We start from the raw sequence: 15,774 nt of genomic DNA, 5'->3' as shown, positions 1-15,774 counted from the left end.
AGCAGGGTTGAAGTACGTTTTTGATGGCACTGAGATGTCAAAACAGGAGGCAAGCTAGCAAACTCTTGGAGTCACTTAAGATTTTGAGGGTGAAGAGAGGCAGGTCCAGTCCTTTTCACTCTCAGGCAAAAGGCACCAGGCTGCAGGCCAACACAGCAAAGCAGTGCAGCAGAGTGGCAGTTCCTCCTGGCAGCACAGCAGTCCTTCTCTCAAGTGGGGAAGAATTCAAAGAGAGGCCTTTGAAGTGCACAAGGTCCCTGCCCTTCCTTCACTAGCGCCAGACACTCTACAGGGGGTTATACAGCCCTTTGTGTGAGGACAGGTGCAGCCGTATTCAGGTGCAAGTGCCAACTCCTCCCTCCCAACCGTGCTCTTGAAGGCCAGTTAGCCTGGTGATGAGCCATTAGAATGTGAGTGTCACAACCCAGCTCCCTTTTTGTGTGACTTTCTAGAGGGAATGCACAAATCCCAGCTCTCACCCACCCAAGACGTGTATTCAGATATAGGTACAGGAACAGAGTGGTTACAATCGGAAAATGCCAGCTTTCTTTTATTAGGCCAATCTAGCCCAAAGGGGGGGCAGAAACCACTAGACACCAGGGATTGTGTGTGTGTGTTTTGTTTGGGGGGCAGCCCCTTGGGCAAGGGTCGCTCCCATGGGGGTGCACATTTATTTTAGGCCATTTCTGCTCCCCTTGGGGGCAGACCAGCCTATTTATATTCGGCCAATCTGCCCCCGGGGGGCCAGAAACCACTTGGGTACCAGGGATTGGTGTGTGTGTGTGTTTTGTTTGAGGGGGCGGCCCCTTGGGCAAGGGTCGCTCCTCATGGGGGCACATTACTGTTGGCCTTATCTGCACTCCTTGGGGGCAGATCGGCTTATTATTAGAAGGCCCATCTGCCCCCAAGGGTGGCAGAAAGCCCACCAAGGACCAGGGAAGATTTTTTTTTTTCAAAAAAAGAGGGTGGGGGTATGGCCATACCCCCACCCCAAATAAATGGGGCATAAAGTTGTTCTGCCCACTAGTGGGCAGATGGGGCAATTACCCCCGATCCACACCCCGGGGGGGGGGGGGGCAGAAAGTCTACTAAATGCCAGGGAATTTAATAAAAAATAGTGTTGTGGTGGCTACCAACCAGTATGGGCATGGTTATGCCCCCACCCCAACTGAAGGGGGTAACTGTCTTTCAAGCTCTCACCCCGCACACTAAAACATCTTAGCCCATGGCAAGCAAGAGGACATTTGATTATTTAGGGTACCACTTAGAATGGTGAGGACTGCACTTTTTGGACTTTGAGATGCTGCCATGAAGAGAAATCCACAAGACCTAGACACATCTGAAAACTAAACATCTGGGTGAGTCCAGGGTGGTGTGCTCACATCTACCCCACACCATTTTCTTACCCACAATGCCCTGCAACCCTCCAACATTGCTGGAAATCACACATTTTTTCCACATTTTTGTGATGGAACCTTCTGGAACCTGCAGGAATCCACAAAATTCCTACCACCCAGCATTGACTCATCTATACCAATAAAATTTCTGTCCCACTTGTCAGCCTACATTTTATTTTTTTAAACTGCCCTTTTGGACCCGCTTTGGTTCCCCCTCAATTTCGACATGTTTTTGGCTCTTCCCTGTCACAGGCACTTGGCCCACCTACACAAGTGAGGTAAAAATTTTACTGGGAGACTGAGGGGAACGTTGGGTGGTAGGAAATTTGTTCCGGTGCGGTGATCCCATACAGAAATGTGTGAAAAATGTGATTTTTTTAGCTAAATTTGAGGTTTGCATAAGATTCTGGGAAAGAAAACACTGGGGTTCCACGCAAGTCACACCTCCCTAGACTCCCTCGGGTGTCTAGTTTTCAGAAATGTCTGGGTTTGGTAGGTTTCCCTGTATGGCAGCTGTGCCCAGGACCAAAAACGCAGGTGCCCTCCGCAAAAATAGGTAGTTTTGCATGTGATAATTTTGATGAGTCCAGACAGTGTTTCGGCGCCTTTCCTTTCGTGGGCACTAGGCCTGCCCACACAAGTGAGGTACCATTTTTATCAGGAGACTTGGGAGAATGCTGGGTGGAAGGAAATTTGTGGCTCCTCTCACATTCCAGAACTTTCTGTCACCGAAATGTGAGGAAAAAGTATTTTTTTGGCCACATTTTGAGGTTTGCAAAGGATTCTGGGTAACAGAACCTGGTGAGAGCCCCACAAGTCACCCCATCTTGGATTCACCTAGGTGTCTAGTTTTAGAAAATGCACAGGGTTAGTAGGTTTCCTTAGGTGCCGGCTGAGCTAGAGGTCAAAATCCACAGCTAGGCACTTTCCAAAAAACAAATCTGTTTTCTTTGGGAAAATGTGATGTGTCCACGTTGTGTTTTGGGGCACTTCCGGTCACGGGCGCTAGGCCTACCCACACAAGTGAGGTACAGTTTGTATTGGGAGACCTGGGGGAATGCTGGGTGAAAGGAAATGTGTGGCTCCTTTCAGATTCCAGAACTTTCTGTCACCGAAATGTGAGGAAAAAGTGTTTTTTTGTCCAAATTTTGAGGTTTGCAAAGGATTCTGGGTAACAGAACCTGGTGAGAGCCCCACAAGTCACCTAAACCTAGATTTCCCTAGGTGCCTAGTTTCCAAAAATGCCCAGGTTTAGAAGGTTTCCCTAGGTGCCCGCTGAGCTAGAGGGCAACATCTATAGCTAGGAACTTTGCAAAAAACACATCAGATTTCAATGTAAAAATATGATGTGTCCATGTTGTGTTTCCTGTTGCGAGCATTAGGCCTACCCAAGCAAGTGAGGTACCATTTTTATCTGGATACTTGGGGGAACACAGAATAGCAAAACAAATGTTATTGCCCCTTGTCTTTCTCTACCTTTTTCCCTTCCAAATGTAAGACAGTGTGTATAAAAGACATCTATTTGAGAAATGCCCTGTAATTCACATGCTTGTATGGACACCCCGGAATTCAGAGATGTGCGAATAACAACTGCTTCTCAATACATTATCTTGTGCCCATTTTTGAAACACAAATGTTTTCTTGATATCTATTTTTCACTCTTAATATTTCAGCAAATGAATTCTTGTATTCCCGGTATAGAATGAAAACCCATTGCAAGTTGCAGCTGATTTATTGGCTCTGGGTACCTCGGGTTCTTGAGGAACCTACAAGCCCTATATATCCCCGCAACCAGAAGAATCCATCAGACGTAATGGTATATTGCTTTAAAAAATCTGACATCGCAGGAAAAAGTTACAAAGTAATACAGGCAAAAATGGCAGTTTTTTCAACAGTTTTGTATTTCAGCTGTTATTTTCTGTAGGATACTCTTGTAGGATCTACACAAATTACCCCTTGCTGAATTCAGAATGTGTCTACCTTTCAGAAATGTTTAGCTTTCTGGGATCCAGCATTGGTTTCACACCCATTTCTGTCACTAACTGGAAGGAGGCTGAAAGCACAAAAAACAGTAAAAATGGGATTTGTCCCAGTAAAATGCCATAATTGTGTTTAAAAATTGATTTTCTGATTCAAGTCTGCATGTTCATGAATGCTGGGAAGACAGTGATTTTAGCACCACAAACCCTTTGTTGATGAAATCTTCAGGGAAAAAATCACAAGCCTTTTTCTGCAGCCCTTTTTTCCAATTTTTCTGAAAAAAACGAATATGTTGCTGTATTTTGGCTAATTTCTTGGTCTCCTTCAGTGGAACCCACAAAGTCTGGGTACTTCTAGAATCCCTAGGATGTTGGGAAAAAAGGACGCAAATTTGGCTTGGGTAGCTTATGTGGACAAAAAGTTATGAGGACCCAAGCACTAACTGTGCCAAACAGCCAAAAAAAGGCTTAGCACCTGAGGGGGAAAAGGCCTGGCAACGAAGGAGTTAAACGTTGCATTGAAGTCAAAGGAGAAAAACACTTGTAACAAAAGACCACTTAGAGGTTGAGTTACCCTTGCAGGGTTATGATTGCGTGGGTCCTAGGATCAGGCTATGGCAGTCAGTTGACTTGCGATGTTGCTGATTTTACAGCTTTCACAACAATGCAAGAAACAAGATGCAAAATTATCAGTTGGGGCTGGGTTGACAATATTGGATGCAGGATGTACAGTGTGCCCTGTAGTTGCAGCATCAAATGTGGGTGTCAGTTACTATGCTGGCAACCAACAAGCCTTGGCAGAGGTAAAGGTGACAAAAAGCTTTTGGAGCATCACTGGGGTGCCAGGGAGTGATATAATGGCCTGAAACTTTTGGGTAGGCAAGAGTACAACTTCCAGAAGACACTGGATTTGGGTGATCCCACAAGGGGCCAGATGGCGGTGAATCTTCAGATCCTGTGAGGGTCTTTACCTTCAGTTTTAAGGGGACTAGTGCCGCTACTCTACGGGAGACTGAGGGTGCTTCTAGTATCCGCAAGAGTCCTTCTGGTCGGGAGTGCAGAGTTTTAGCCAACGATCAGGGTTGCTCATACAGTTCCAAGACTGTTGCCTTAGGTAGAGTATCTCTCTTTTGCTTTGTTGCAGTGGGCAACATTCAGTTGTCAGTGATACAGGGCTCCTTTTGGTCCTTGTTTGAAGTCAGTACTCAAATCTGAGGTTCTGGTGTCAGGGGTGTCCATTAGTCCTGGATTTTAGGTGAGTTAAAGGTGTGGGAATTAGTGGCCAATGTCAGCTAGCTCCTGCAGCTAATCTGCCCCTGAAGTGACCACATGTGGTGGGGTGTGTCACCTTTTGCTACTCAGAACCCTCTATTCTGCCACCCCTAAGATGGCAGAAATCGAAATGTAGTGCACAGACTGGGCTGCTCATCCTAGAGGTGTGGTCAGCCTGCTGGGGGTGTGCACTATCCTGCATATCTAATTTCAACCTAACCACATGTAAATTTGCCTGGGGGAAGGGGCAGGGTTGCTTCCTCCTCTTCAGGACAGCAGAGATGGCTATAAGGGGACATGAAGACTTTAAAACTCACTGCCGTGATGTGCCTACGCACTAGCTCAGCCTGGGGGTGGGCGGTGTGACGTCCTTCCTGCCTCAGGATTTGTCTCTGACTCTTGGGAGTGTCCATACTACCTGGCCGGAAGTCAGAACGCTGTTTTGGTGGCAGCATACATGGGAAACGCACAGACTGACCAGTTTGAGCACAACAAAGTTGGGGTAAACAGGTGGGTACCATCCTGGGTACATGCCAGCCATCCCTTGGCACCTGATTCATTTCAGGGGAGAGAAGGCACATTGTTTGACACTGAACTTGACACATCTAGGTAGTACCACAATGGAGCTAGCAACCCAGGTCTTCCCGGGTGCAAGACCCATGTTATCATATGGAAGGGCCGGCACTTATAGTGTACTTTAATGGAAAAGACACTATAGAGAAAAATAAGCTTATGCTTACATGCCTGCATCCTAAATATAATGCACCCTGCCTCTTGGGATGTAGAGCCCTTCCTTAGGGTCGTCTGACTTATATGTAAGGCAGTGCATTGGACAGTACCACTTATGGTAAGGGCATGGTCGAACTCGAGCAGTTTGCACTGCTCCTGCAGTCTGCAATGACATTTTGTTTGGGTCACCTATGGTAGCACAAACTCATGCTGCAGTCCTGGGGACCCCTTTACCACCTATGCACTGGGTACCCCTGGTACAATATATTAGGGATTTATAAGAGCATTAAAATATATGCCAATTGGGGATACCAATCCATTTTTACCAATACAAGGAAAGAACACTGGAACTGGACCTGGTTAGTAGGTTTCAGTGCATTGTCACAGTAAAAAACAACATCTAGTAGTCCAAATCGGGGCAACAATTGGGGGGCATCTGCAAAGAGCCTCATTTTCTTACCATCACCACCTAGAAAGTTCTCATCACTGAGGCAGAAACACATGGAAAGACCTTCAGTATTGAAGTGACCATACTCAGACCACTGCTTTTTCGTACCCTGTAGGGAGATGAACCAATTCAATCGTTTAGGATTTATGCCTGTATCTGCAATGAAAACTGTTAAAGTTGCAGAAAAATTCCTCAGACCCTTTTGCAAATCTCCTGAGTCCCCAGTAGTTTCACATGAGTATGGGTCTTAGAAGACTCACAGGCATTGGCGGTGTAAATCTTAGACTGGAGAAGTCGGATTTGTCCCCTGTAAATCTGGTGGTCAAGTGAGCCCCAGAGCTGTCTCAAAACTAGCAGTTATTAGCCATGACAGTCATTCCTGTCTGTTGTAGAATCTGCTGCAATATTCTGTGTTGTGCCAATTTGTTCTTCCACTGGGAGCAGTAGATGTTGTGGTTCAAGTAAGCAGCTGAAAGTTATCAAGTACATTTTGCAGCTGAAAGGGATAAGTAATAAACTAAAGGTGCCTCTCTGAAACTGAAAATGGTGATCATCACTTTTCCACCCTCAAGCAAGGTAATCTGCCAGTACCCTGGGGAGAGGTGTGACACAACAGTTAGAGCAGCAGACCCTGATGCAGAGATCTGGGCCACGACCAGGGTTCAATTCCCACCTCAGTGGATCTTGGGCTCAATTCCCTTGGACCAGATAATTCTCACCTCAGTGCCTAATCTAATTAAGGGGTTCCACTCTGGGCAATAGCTTACTTAATCTCCACAACAGCCCTGATAGCGCTTGGATGCCTGCCTTCACCCTGGGGGTTGCCCAGGAGTGGGTGCCTCACAGGGAAAAGCCAGGAGGGGTTCCACAGTGGTATGTGTACAGTGCCTTGAGACCCTAACAGGTGAGTAGTGCGAAATTTAAATTTTTACCCTGAAATCAAATCAAAAGTTCATAGAAACTCAGTAGCGCCCGCAGTGGTAAATGAGATCGTCAGCTATCAGTATGAGGTGACTTGAAGAAAAAGATGTAACTTGTGAGGGATGGATAAAATGATTTACTCTATCAACAATAATACTTCAATTATTAATGGACTTAAATTATACTGCCAATTGAGTTTAACACTTATATTAGTTTTACAGAGCCATTCTAGGCAGTAGAGTCAGGTTTAATGAGTTTCCTAATGATAAGACACACGGCATATTTATACTCCGTTTGCGCCAAATTTGCGTCGTTTTTTTCGACGCAAATTCGGCGCAAAACTAACGCCATATTTATACTTTGGCGTTAGACGCGTCTAGCGCCAAAGTAGGAGTAAAGAGCGTCATTTTTTTGCGTGAACGCCTTCCTTGCGTTAATGAGATGTAAGGTAGGCGTTCCCGTCCAAAAAAATGTCTGCGACGCATATGCGTCGTATTTATACTCCCGGGCAAAAATCACGCCCGGGAGTGGTCGGGTCAAAAAACCCCGCATTTGCGCCTCTTTTTAACGCCTGGGTCAGGGCAGGCGTTAAGGGACCTGTGGGCTCAAAATGAGCCCACAGCTGCCCTCCCATGCCCCCAGGGACCCCCCTGCCACCCTTGCCCACCCCAGGAGGACACCCAAGGATGGAGGGACCCACCCCAGGGACATTCAGGTAAGTTCAGGTAAGTATAAATTTGTTTTTTTTATATATTTTTTTTGGCATAGGGGGGCCTGATTTGTGCCCCCCTACATGCCACAATGCCCAATGACCACGCCCAGGGGACATAAGTCCCCTGGGCATGGCCATTGGGCAAGGGGGCATGACTCCTGTCTTTACTAAGACAGGAGTCATGTAAATGGCGTCTGGGCGTCCTTAAAAATGGCGCAAATCGGGTGGAGGCGATTTTTTTGTGTCAACCTGACTTGCACCATTTTTAAGACGCCCTAGCGCCATTTTTCCCAACGCCGGCGCTGCCTGGTGTACGTGGTTTTTTTCCACGCACACCAGGCAGCGCCGGTCTGCTTGCGCCGGCTAACGCCATTCAATAAATACGGCGCCCGCATGGTGCTTCAGAATGGCGTTAGCCGGCGCAAAATTTTTTGACGCTAAACTGCGTTAGCGCAGTTTAGCGTCAAAAAGTATACATACGGGCCACAATTTATAATGATATACTGTATAATATGGAATCATCCTGAACAGCAAACTCACCGTGAAAAGACAGATCAAGGTAGTCTCTTTTGTCTGCTTCCTCACTCTCCGCATGCTCTGGAAAATCTTCAGTTGACTCCCCAACAACACCTCAGGAATCGTCATGCAAGTCCTAGTCATCAGCCACCTGGACTATGGCAATGTACTCTATGTAGAAATCACCTCCTAACCTGAAGCGACTCCAGATAATACAGAACTCGGCCACCAGACTCATCCTCAACCAACCTAAATAGACCCACATCACCTCCCCACCCCAAGAAGCTTCATTGGCTTCTAGGATGATTCCAAGGTAGTTGGCTGGATCAATTGGTGTGGGTGAGAGTCCAAGTTCATAGAGCCACCAGGAGTCGCTCCAGAAGGAGGTGTTGTTCCAGAAGAGGTGATTGTTTTCTCCTTGGCTGACGAGCTTGAGAAATCTCTAACAATGTTGAAGCGTCTTTGCTGTGATTGGAGCTGGCTTCAATGTGGTTGGCCAGGGTACATCTTTAAGTGTCTTTCAGGCATTGATGGTAATTGTTGAAAGCTGTCTTGAAGGTGGCTTAGTCTGTGGGGTCTGTGCTGGTACACCATCCTCTTTCTAGATGTTTGCAGTTCCTTTTTAATGTCCTGAGTTTTTAAGTATTCCTACTGACCTGTTTAGTAGATTGCATAGGTTTGGAGGGTTTGAATAGGGTAACTCTGTCAGCGCAGTTAGTGATCTAGGTGACATATACATGACAGCTTGTTCGAGGTTGGTAGCGGGTTCAGGCTGGGTGGTGCTGAGGGAGTCAGTCCACTAGTTCTCTGTTATTTTGCTCCAGTTGTGGTTGGAGGAGCTGGGAGGCTTGGGGTGGTGCCTGTGGATCAAGTGATGGTGAAGTGGACGACGGCGTGGGTTTGGTGATGTGACTGTACTTGATTCTGTCACTGCCAGTAAAGGTGGGGTCGAGTGTGTGTCCTGCGCCATGTGTGAAGTTGACGGCCAGTTGGGTTCAGCCAATGTTGCTCATGCTTTCCAGGAGGTTGGTGGTGTTAGTGTTGTTAAGGTAGTCCAGATGGAAATTGAGGTCACCAAGGATGATGTACCCCATTAATGGACAAAAACAGACTATGAAAATCTAGCGTGATAACATCAAATCCATAAAAAGCATACCTGTGCATGACATAGCAAATGTATGAGAGCTGTATTTCTACACAGCAAAACTAATTGTCCATGCAGGTGTCCAAGCACAAGTTTTAAAATGCAGTCAGCCAGAACAAAATGATGTTCTCAGGAGACATTCACTTTAGTCAATATGTGTAGGTGGTGTAAACCTTACATATCACATTTAATATTCATGCCATTGGTGGATACTGAAGGCTATCTTACCTCAGCTTTAATTAAAAGTTAAATATGCTAGTTGGGTGTAACCTAAATAAAAGTACTTGTTTAGGGGGAAAGCAAATGCTCAGAGACACTGATTTGCAGTGTCACCATTCACAAAATCTTAAGACCCGGATTTCCTACAAACAAAGTAAAAGGGTAGATTGGAGCGCTGGTGAATGAAGCCATGAATAATGGGTCGATCCCACAGAATGAGGGTGCGTTTTTGTGCAATAAAAATCCAGTGACCCCATATTTTTGCACACAATCTAAGGCACACAAGCCCACAAGGCCACCTCCAGGGCATCCAATAGTATCAGGAATTGGGTCACTGTTGGAACCCCATCACAGTTTTGTGATTTTTTTCTTAAAAACATTGGTCCATAGAATGGAATCCTATGTTAAGGATAGCAGGGACATTCTGAATCTCATTGAGGACATGGAATTCAGTCCAGATATGGATTTCCTGGTGGGCTTGGATATCGAATCCCTCCATACTAATATCTCCCAAGAAGAAACTTTAAGGGTAATTGAGAATATTTTGTACCAACAAGAGTGTGGCTTCAAAACTTCCTTTATATTAGGTTTGCCACGAACAGCACTGACTAAAAACTTCTTTGAATTCTAGGAAATAATTTATCTCCAGACCCACAGCAGGTCTATGGGCAGAACATTTGCGCTGAGCTTGCCATGTTTGTATGTGTGAGAATTTGAAAAGGGGTTCATTTTTGAGACAGTAAAGACAGTAAAGCTATGGAAAGACCACATCAGACTCTGGTGTTGCTTCATAGATGATGTTCTCCTAATATGGAGGGGTGACAAAAGGTCCCTGGACCAATTTCTGGAGTGGTTGAATGGAAGCAATCCTCTCCTTTTTTCACTTCTGCCATCACAAACAGATGATTGCCATTTCTTGATTTATAAATAATGGCAAGGGATGGGATGTTGACCAGAAGACTGGACCAAAACCTACTGATAGGAACAATCTTCTTTCTTTTCACAGCTTTCACCCTACATCGCTAAGGGAGACTCTACCCTATGGGCAGTTCCCATGACTTCAGAAGAATTGCTCTGAACTGGGTGATTTCAAGGAGGAGTCTTTGAAATTAGGAAGGAAACTGATAAATCGTGACTACCTGCCCAGTGTTGTACGTCAGGCACAGAAAAGAGCAAGGAACTGTGATCTAGATGCACTGTTGGAACAAAGGGAAAGACCCAAATTGGATAGATTAATTTGTGTAACAACATTTAGCACAGCTTCCAATCATGTGAAATGCATAATCACAAGGAACTGGCATATCCTGAACTAAAATGGCCTGGATTTAGAAACACCTATGTTTTCATTTAAAAAGAGTGCCAATCTATGCAATATACTTGTACACACAAGACCTCAGAAGAAAATCCCTTTTCAGGAACCAACAATGCAGGACCTTCCTCCAATAACAGGCCACACAACGTGTGGCTCATGTAGTGTGTGTCCACTAACGAGGAGAACAAAAACAGTGGACGTGGGTCTGACCTATCCTTAAGTACAAACAAAATATATGAACTGTAATTCAGAAAATGTTATTCATCTGATTCGATGACCATGCAATCTCCTATTTGTAAGGATGACAATGTGTAAAATTAAGATTAGAATAATGGAACACTGGAGTAATATCAATTGTAAAAAAAACTGCTACTTAATTGACATTGCATTATTTGGAATCAAGACACAGTGTTGAGGATGTTGCATGGACAGTACTAGATGTGTCAAAGATCATGCACAACTTAAAATATGTGCAGATGGTACTATTCAGACACGAACAGAAGTGGATATATCGGATCTGAAAACACAAGATAGGATTGAATGATGATATCCCTTGGCATTAGTTGAACTGCCTCTAAATCATTCACTTGGAGAAGGGGTTAGCGGGGTCTGGAGCCCCTCCTCTCTCTTTGACTGTAATAATGATCATGAGTAAATGATATAGCGTGTATCCAAGGACAGGCTAATAGTCCTAATAGGTGACCATATTACTTGTGGGAAATTGTGATGCCCGGAAAAACATTTGAATGATGATAGGAAATCATTTGGAAAGAGATTCCCCCTCATCCCGTACAAGCACCCCTCCCCTAGATGTATATTTTGTCAATGAACCCCATATTCTAATATAAAATCCTCCCCCTCCTCTGTTTTACCTAGTTTGTTGCATACCATAGCGCTACTAATAATATGAAATGTGTAGGCTCCTTAAAAAACTGCAATGAAATATGTATCAGGAGAGGAATATTATTGGAAATACTACTCCACAAGGGTAGTTTTAAATTCACATAAACCATAGAGAACATAAAACACAGGGGATGAAAATACGTAAAATTAAGATTGGAATTATGAAACACAGGAGTATCATCAATTGTAAAAAAAAAAGCCCACTAAATTGACTTCACATTATTTGGAGTCAAGACACAGTGTTGAGGATGTTGCATGGACAGTATGGGATAAGTCAAGGATCACAACTTTTCCTATTCAGACACGAACAGAAGTGTATATATCAGATCCAAAGCCACAAGATAGGATTGAATGATAAAATTCCTTGGTATCAGTTGAACTGCCTCTAAACTATTTAGTTGGAGAAGGTGTTAGTGGGGTCTGGAGCCCCTCCCCTCTCTGTGACTGTAATAACGATCATGAGTAAAGGATATAGCGAACATCCAAGGAAAGGCTAATACTCCCAATAAGTGACCAAATTGCATGTGGGAAATTGTGATGGCCAGAAAAACATGTGAATGATGATAGGGAAACATTGGGAAAGAGACCCCCTCATACAAGCACCCCCCTAGATATATATTATGTTAATGAACCCCATATTCTAATATAAAATCCTCTCCCCCTCTCTGTTTTACCCGATTTGTTATATACCACAGCACTACTAATAATTAGGCTCCTTAAAAAACTGTAATCAAATATGTATGAGTAGAGGGATATTATTGGCAATACTACTCCACAAGGGTAGTTTAAAATTCACATAAACCATGGAGAACATAAAAAACAAGGCAATAAACAGCAAATTGGGGCATACATAAACAACAGGCGACCAGTTAACGTCTCATTTGAGCGAGACAGAACAAAGGAAGGACGGGCGCTTGATACCGGCATCTTCACAGAGCCCGAGTGGCAGCGAGGGTCAGCGCCTGACCCTTGACAAAGTGAGTAACAGGACTTTTGTTCTAGGAGGAAGGACTACAAAAGGTACTTTCGATATTGTGGGTAGCACGTTAAACAGGAGCAGAACACCAGGAAAGCCATAGGTGCATTTCGTAAACAATACACGTTATATTTCTGCATGGGGATCACACGAATCTATGAGATTAGAGTAAATTGAATGGCATCCAGACAAAGGACGAATAACAATATTACATGAGGCTTTGACCTAATGTGCTATAGGAATACGTCTTCTCCTTTCTATTGTCGAAGCCAAGTTATCGAAGCCCAGTCAGAGTATTCCAGATCCAGACAATTCAGGAAACAAACCGAGACCAGCCGCTCTTCTTTAGATTACTTTTAATAAGAACTAATAAGACACAATAAGAAATACGTGTACACGGAGACTTGAGCGAGCAAAATCCAGCTCGAACAGTCTGCCCAAAGAAGTAATGCATGATCTTTTATAGCATTAAACCGCAGACATTTGAATACATTTTCATTGGTTCTTGATAATGTCGTATGATTAAATGTTTCTATATGGCACACGTGATGTTCCATATAAGGGTTAGAATCATGGACAGGAAGCTTGCACAATGTCCTCTGAATCAAATGTCTTGTGATACATCTATATGTGGAGAAAGAGGAACCATAAGTGCATACGTTAGTACTTTTAGCAGTGAGGATTTCGCAAGCTAGCATGCGGTGGTGTCTCATGATGGCCATCAGTTTAGCAAGCCTTGCAACATAATGCGTTTCAAGTACAATAGACATTTCTTCAAGGCCTAGTTAATTCAACATTTTAATGTGTTCAACAGAAACAGGCCTGTATTTTCATTGTGTATCACAGGGTCTACTAGGTCCAAATGGATCCAGGAGAACGTGATTCCACATTCCGCCCTCTGATACCCAATGAAAACACTCATTTACCGTTTAATCATCCTGATGGACAGGTGTCATTTCAATATCATCATTTTCCCTGGTCTCATCCTCATGCCTTCTCTTATGATGGTGCTCAGTGTCCTTATGACACATTTTCTTCATTAACATGTTCAAACAGGAAGGACACACCCTTATCAACACACATAATGTTATAAATCCTACTATTCCCACCACCAGTACTTCTATCAGCCAGGATCCCCAACCACGGAACCATGCTGCGATGTCCTTTAGTATTCCTCCTATTTCCGTCACATCCGTCACATCCGCCACTTTCCTTGCTCCTTCTTTTACCACCTCTATTTTCCCTATTGCCATCCTCACATTCCCACTGTTGTCTGGTATTAAAACACAGCATTCCTGATGGATCACGTTACATACACCACCGGCTCTTGCTAAAATGATGTCTAATGCAAGTCTGTTCTGTATTACAACAGCTCTTAGGTCTGTAAGTTCTTCAGTAATGTTACCTAAAGCTGCTGCAGTAGAACTTGCTAATGTTTCTACCAATACTGCCAATCTGTGTATTTGATATTCTGAATGCGCTATTCCTAATGGCATCACAACTATTCCTTCCACTGCTATGAACCTATCCAACCAAGTAGGTGCCCTTCTTCTTCGTACCCTACCCGGTGCCTTTTGTGTTGCATTGGTCAAATTTGTTATATGCAACATTCGGGGTAGTACGAACGCCAGGTAGCAGGAGCCCTGCCACCCTGCAGGCAGTCTAAAATATGCAGATGTCCCGCATACTATGTATATTCCCCTTGGAGCTGAGAGACCTATAGACAAACCTTCTGGGCCCTTCCGTATGTTATCCAAATCAGAGTATTTGGAGCAGGTGCTTTCTCCTACTTTTATGCTGCTCTTATTATGGTTGGGGAGGTGTATGTTAGGGCATTTCATTACTGGTGTAACCATTCGACACACCTTATCATAAAATGTATTTGGTCTTGGGATGCTGCCTTTGAGGTATCGAAAACACCATGACCCCTTCTTCTCCTTATGTATAGAAAGGGATATTTGTGATATATCTATGTTCTTCTCCCCCTGTACATAACCCTCATCTCTTCCTATGTTAAATGCTTCCAGTAGCTCTGCTTCACCTTTTTCCGGTACAAGTTGTCCACACACACCCATCCTACCTCCTCCTTTACTTTCTCTTCCTTCCCCACTGTTTCCCTCTTTTAATCTCCCTTTTCCAACCTTCCTCTTCCTTTTAGGTGGCCTTCTCTTTATAGTCCCATTTACTTCCTTTGCAAACATGCTGTTTAGTATGTGACATGAAGCATACTGAGGAAGAGGAATCTGGGCGTAATCTGTCCTTCCCTGGGCAGAGGTGGGTATATGTGTACAAATATAGCAATCAGACACATTTGCCAATTCCTTATACAATTTCACCATTTGCACAAATGCATTATCCCTGTAATTTTTCCCATCTTCCTCCCATTTGGAATATTTTATCCACTGTGTCCTGTTCCCCTCCCTTTCTACCACACTAGAGTTCTCCCCTTCTTCTTGTTCTACTGCATTGGTAATCCCTATTTTGTTTACACTGTTATTTATATAATGTTCTTGGTCCAGATATGGGATTTGTATTTCTTCATGATATATAATAAGTATTATAGTGATAATTATTGCTGGAACAGGGGTACATATGGCAGTTAGTACCATAGGCCACTTTTTCTCTTTTCTTCTTCTTCTAGGCATTATTCTATTTCAAGTGTCACAGCTTGCACTTGTTTAGTTCTTGTCTGTTAATCTCTTATTCTCTGTATCTTCTTGTTGGCATGTCACAGAGTGGTGTCAGAGGTTACTAGCACTTGAACCCACTTGTATGATATACGTAGATATTCAGGTGAGACCCGATTGCCCCCATCCCTCTCCTGAGGTGTACAGCACGAGCAGTTTATTAAGAATTCTTTGATGGACCCGCTTGCGTCTCCTGACTCCTGTAGGAGAGCAGCACGAGCAGCCCTGTAGTCTCTCCGCAGGACCCGCTTGCACCTCCTGACTCCTGTATGAGTGCAGCACGAGCAGCCCTGTAGTCTCTCCGCAGGACCCGCTTGCACCTCCTGACTCCTGTAGGAGTGCAGCACGAGCAGCCCTGTAGTCTCTCCGCAGGACCCGCTTGCACCTCCTGACTCCTGTAGGAGTGCAGCACGAGCAGCCCTGTCAGTGTTGTTTGGTGTTTTGTTTGGTGTTTTTCGTTGATCGAAGGTTGTACCCCTGCGGTGCAGGTGTGACCTTTATGGGTACCGCAGGTGGTGGCTGGATGACCTCCGGTTCAATTGCTCTCTTGGTGTGTGAG

Source organism: Pleurodeles waltl, chromosome 1_2, assembly GCF_031143425.1.
Source record: "Pleurodeles waltl isolate 20211129_DDA chromosome 1_2, aPleWal1.hap1.20221129, whole genome shotgun sequence".
Lineage (NCBI taxonomy): Eukaryota > Metazoa > Chordata > Amphibia > Caudata > Salamandridae > Pleurodeles > Pleurodeles waltl.
Note: the sequence above shows the minus strand (reverse complement) of the source record.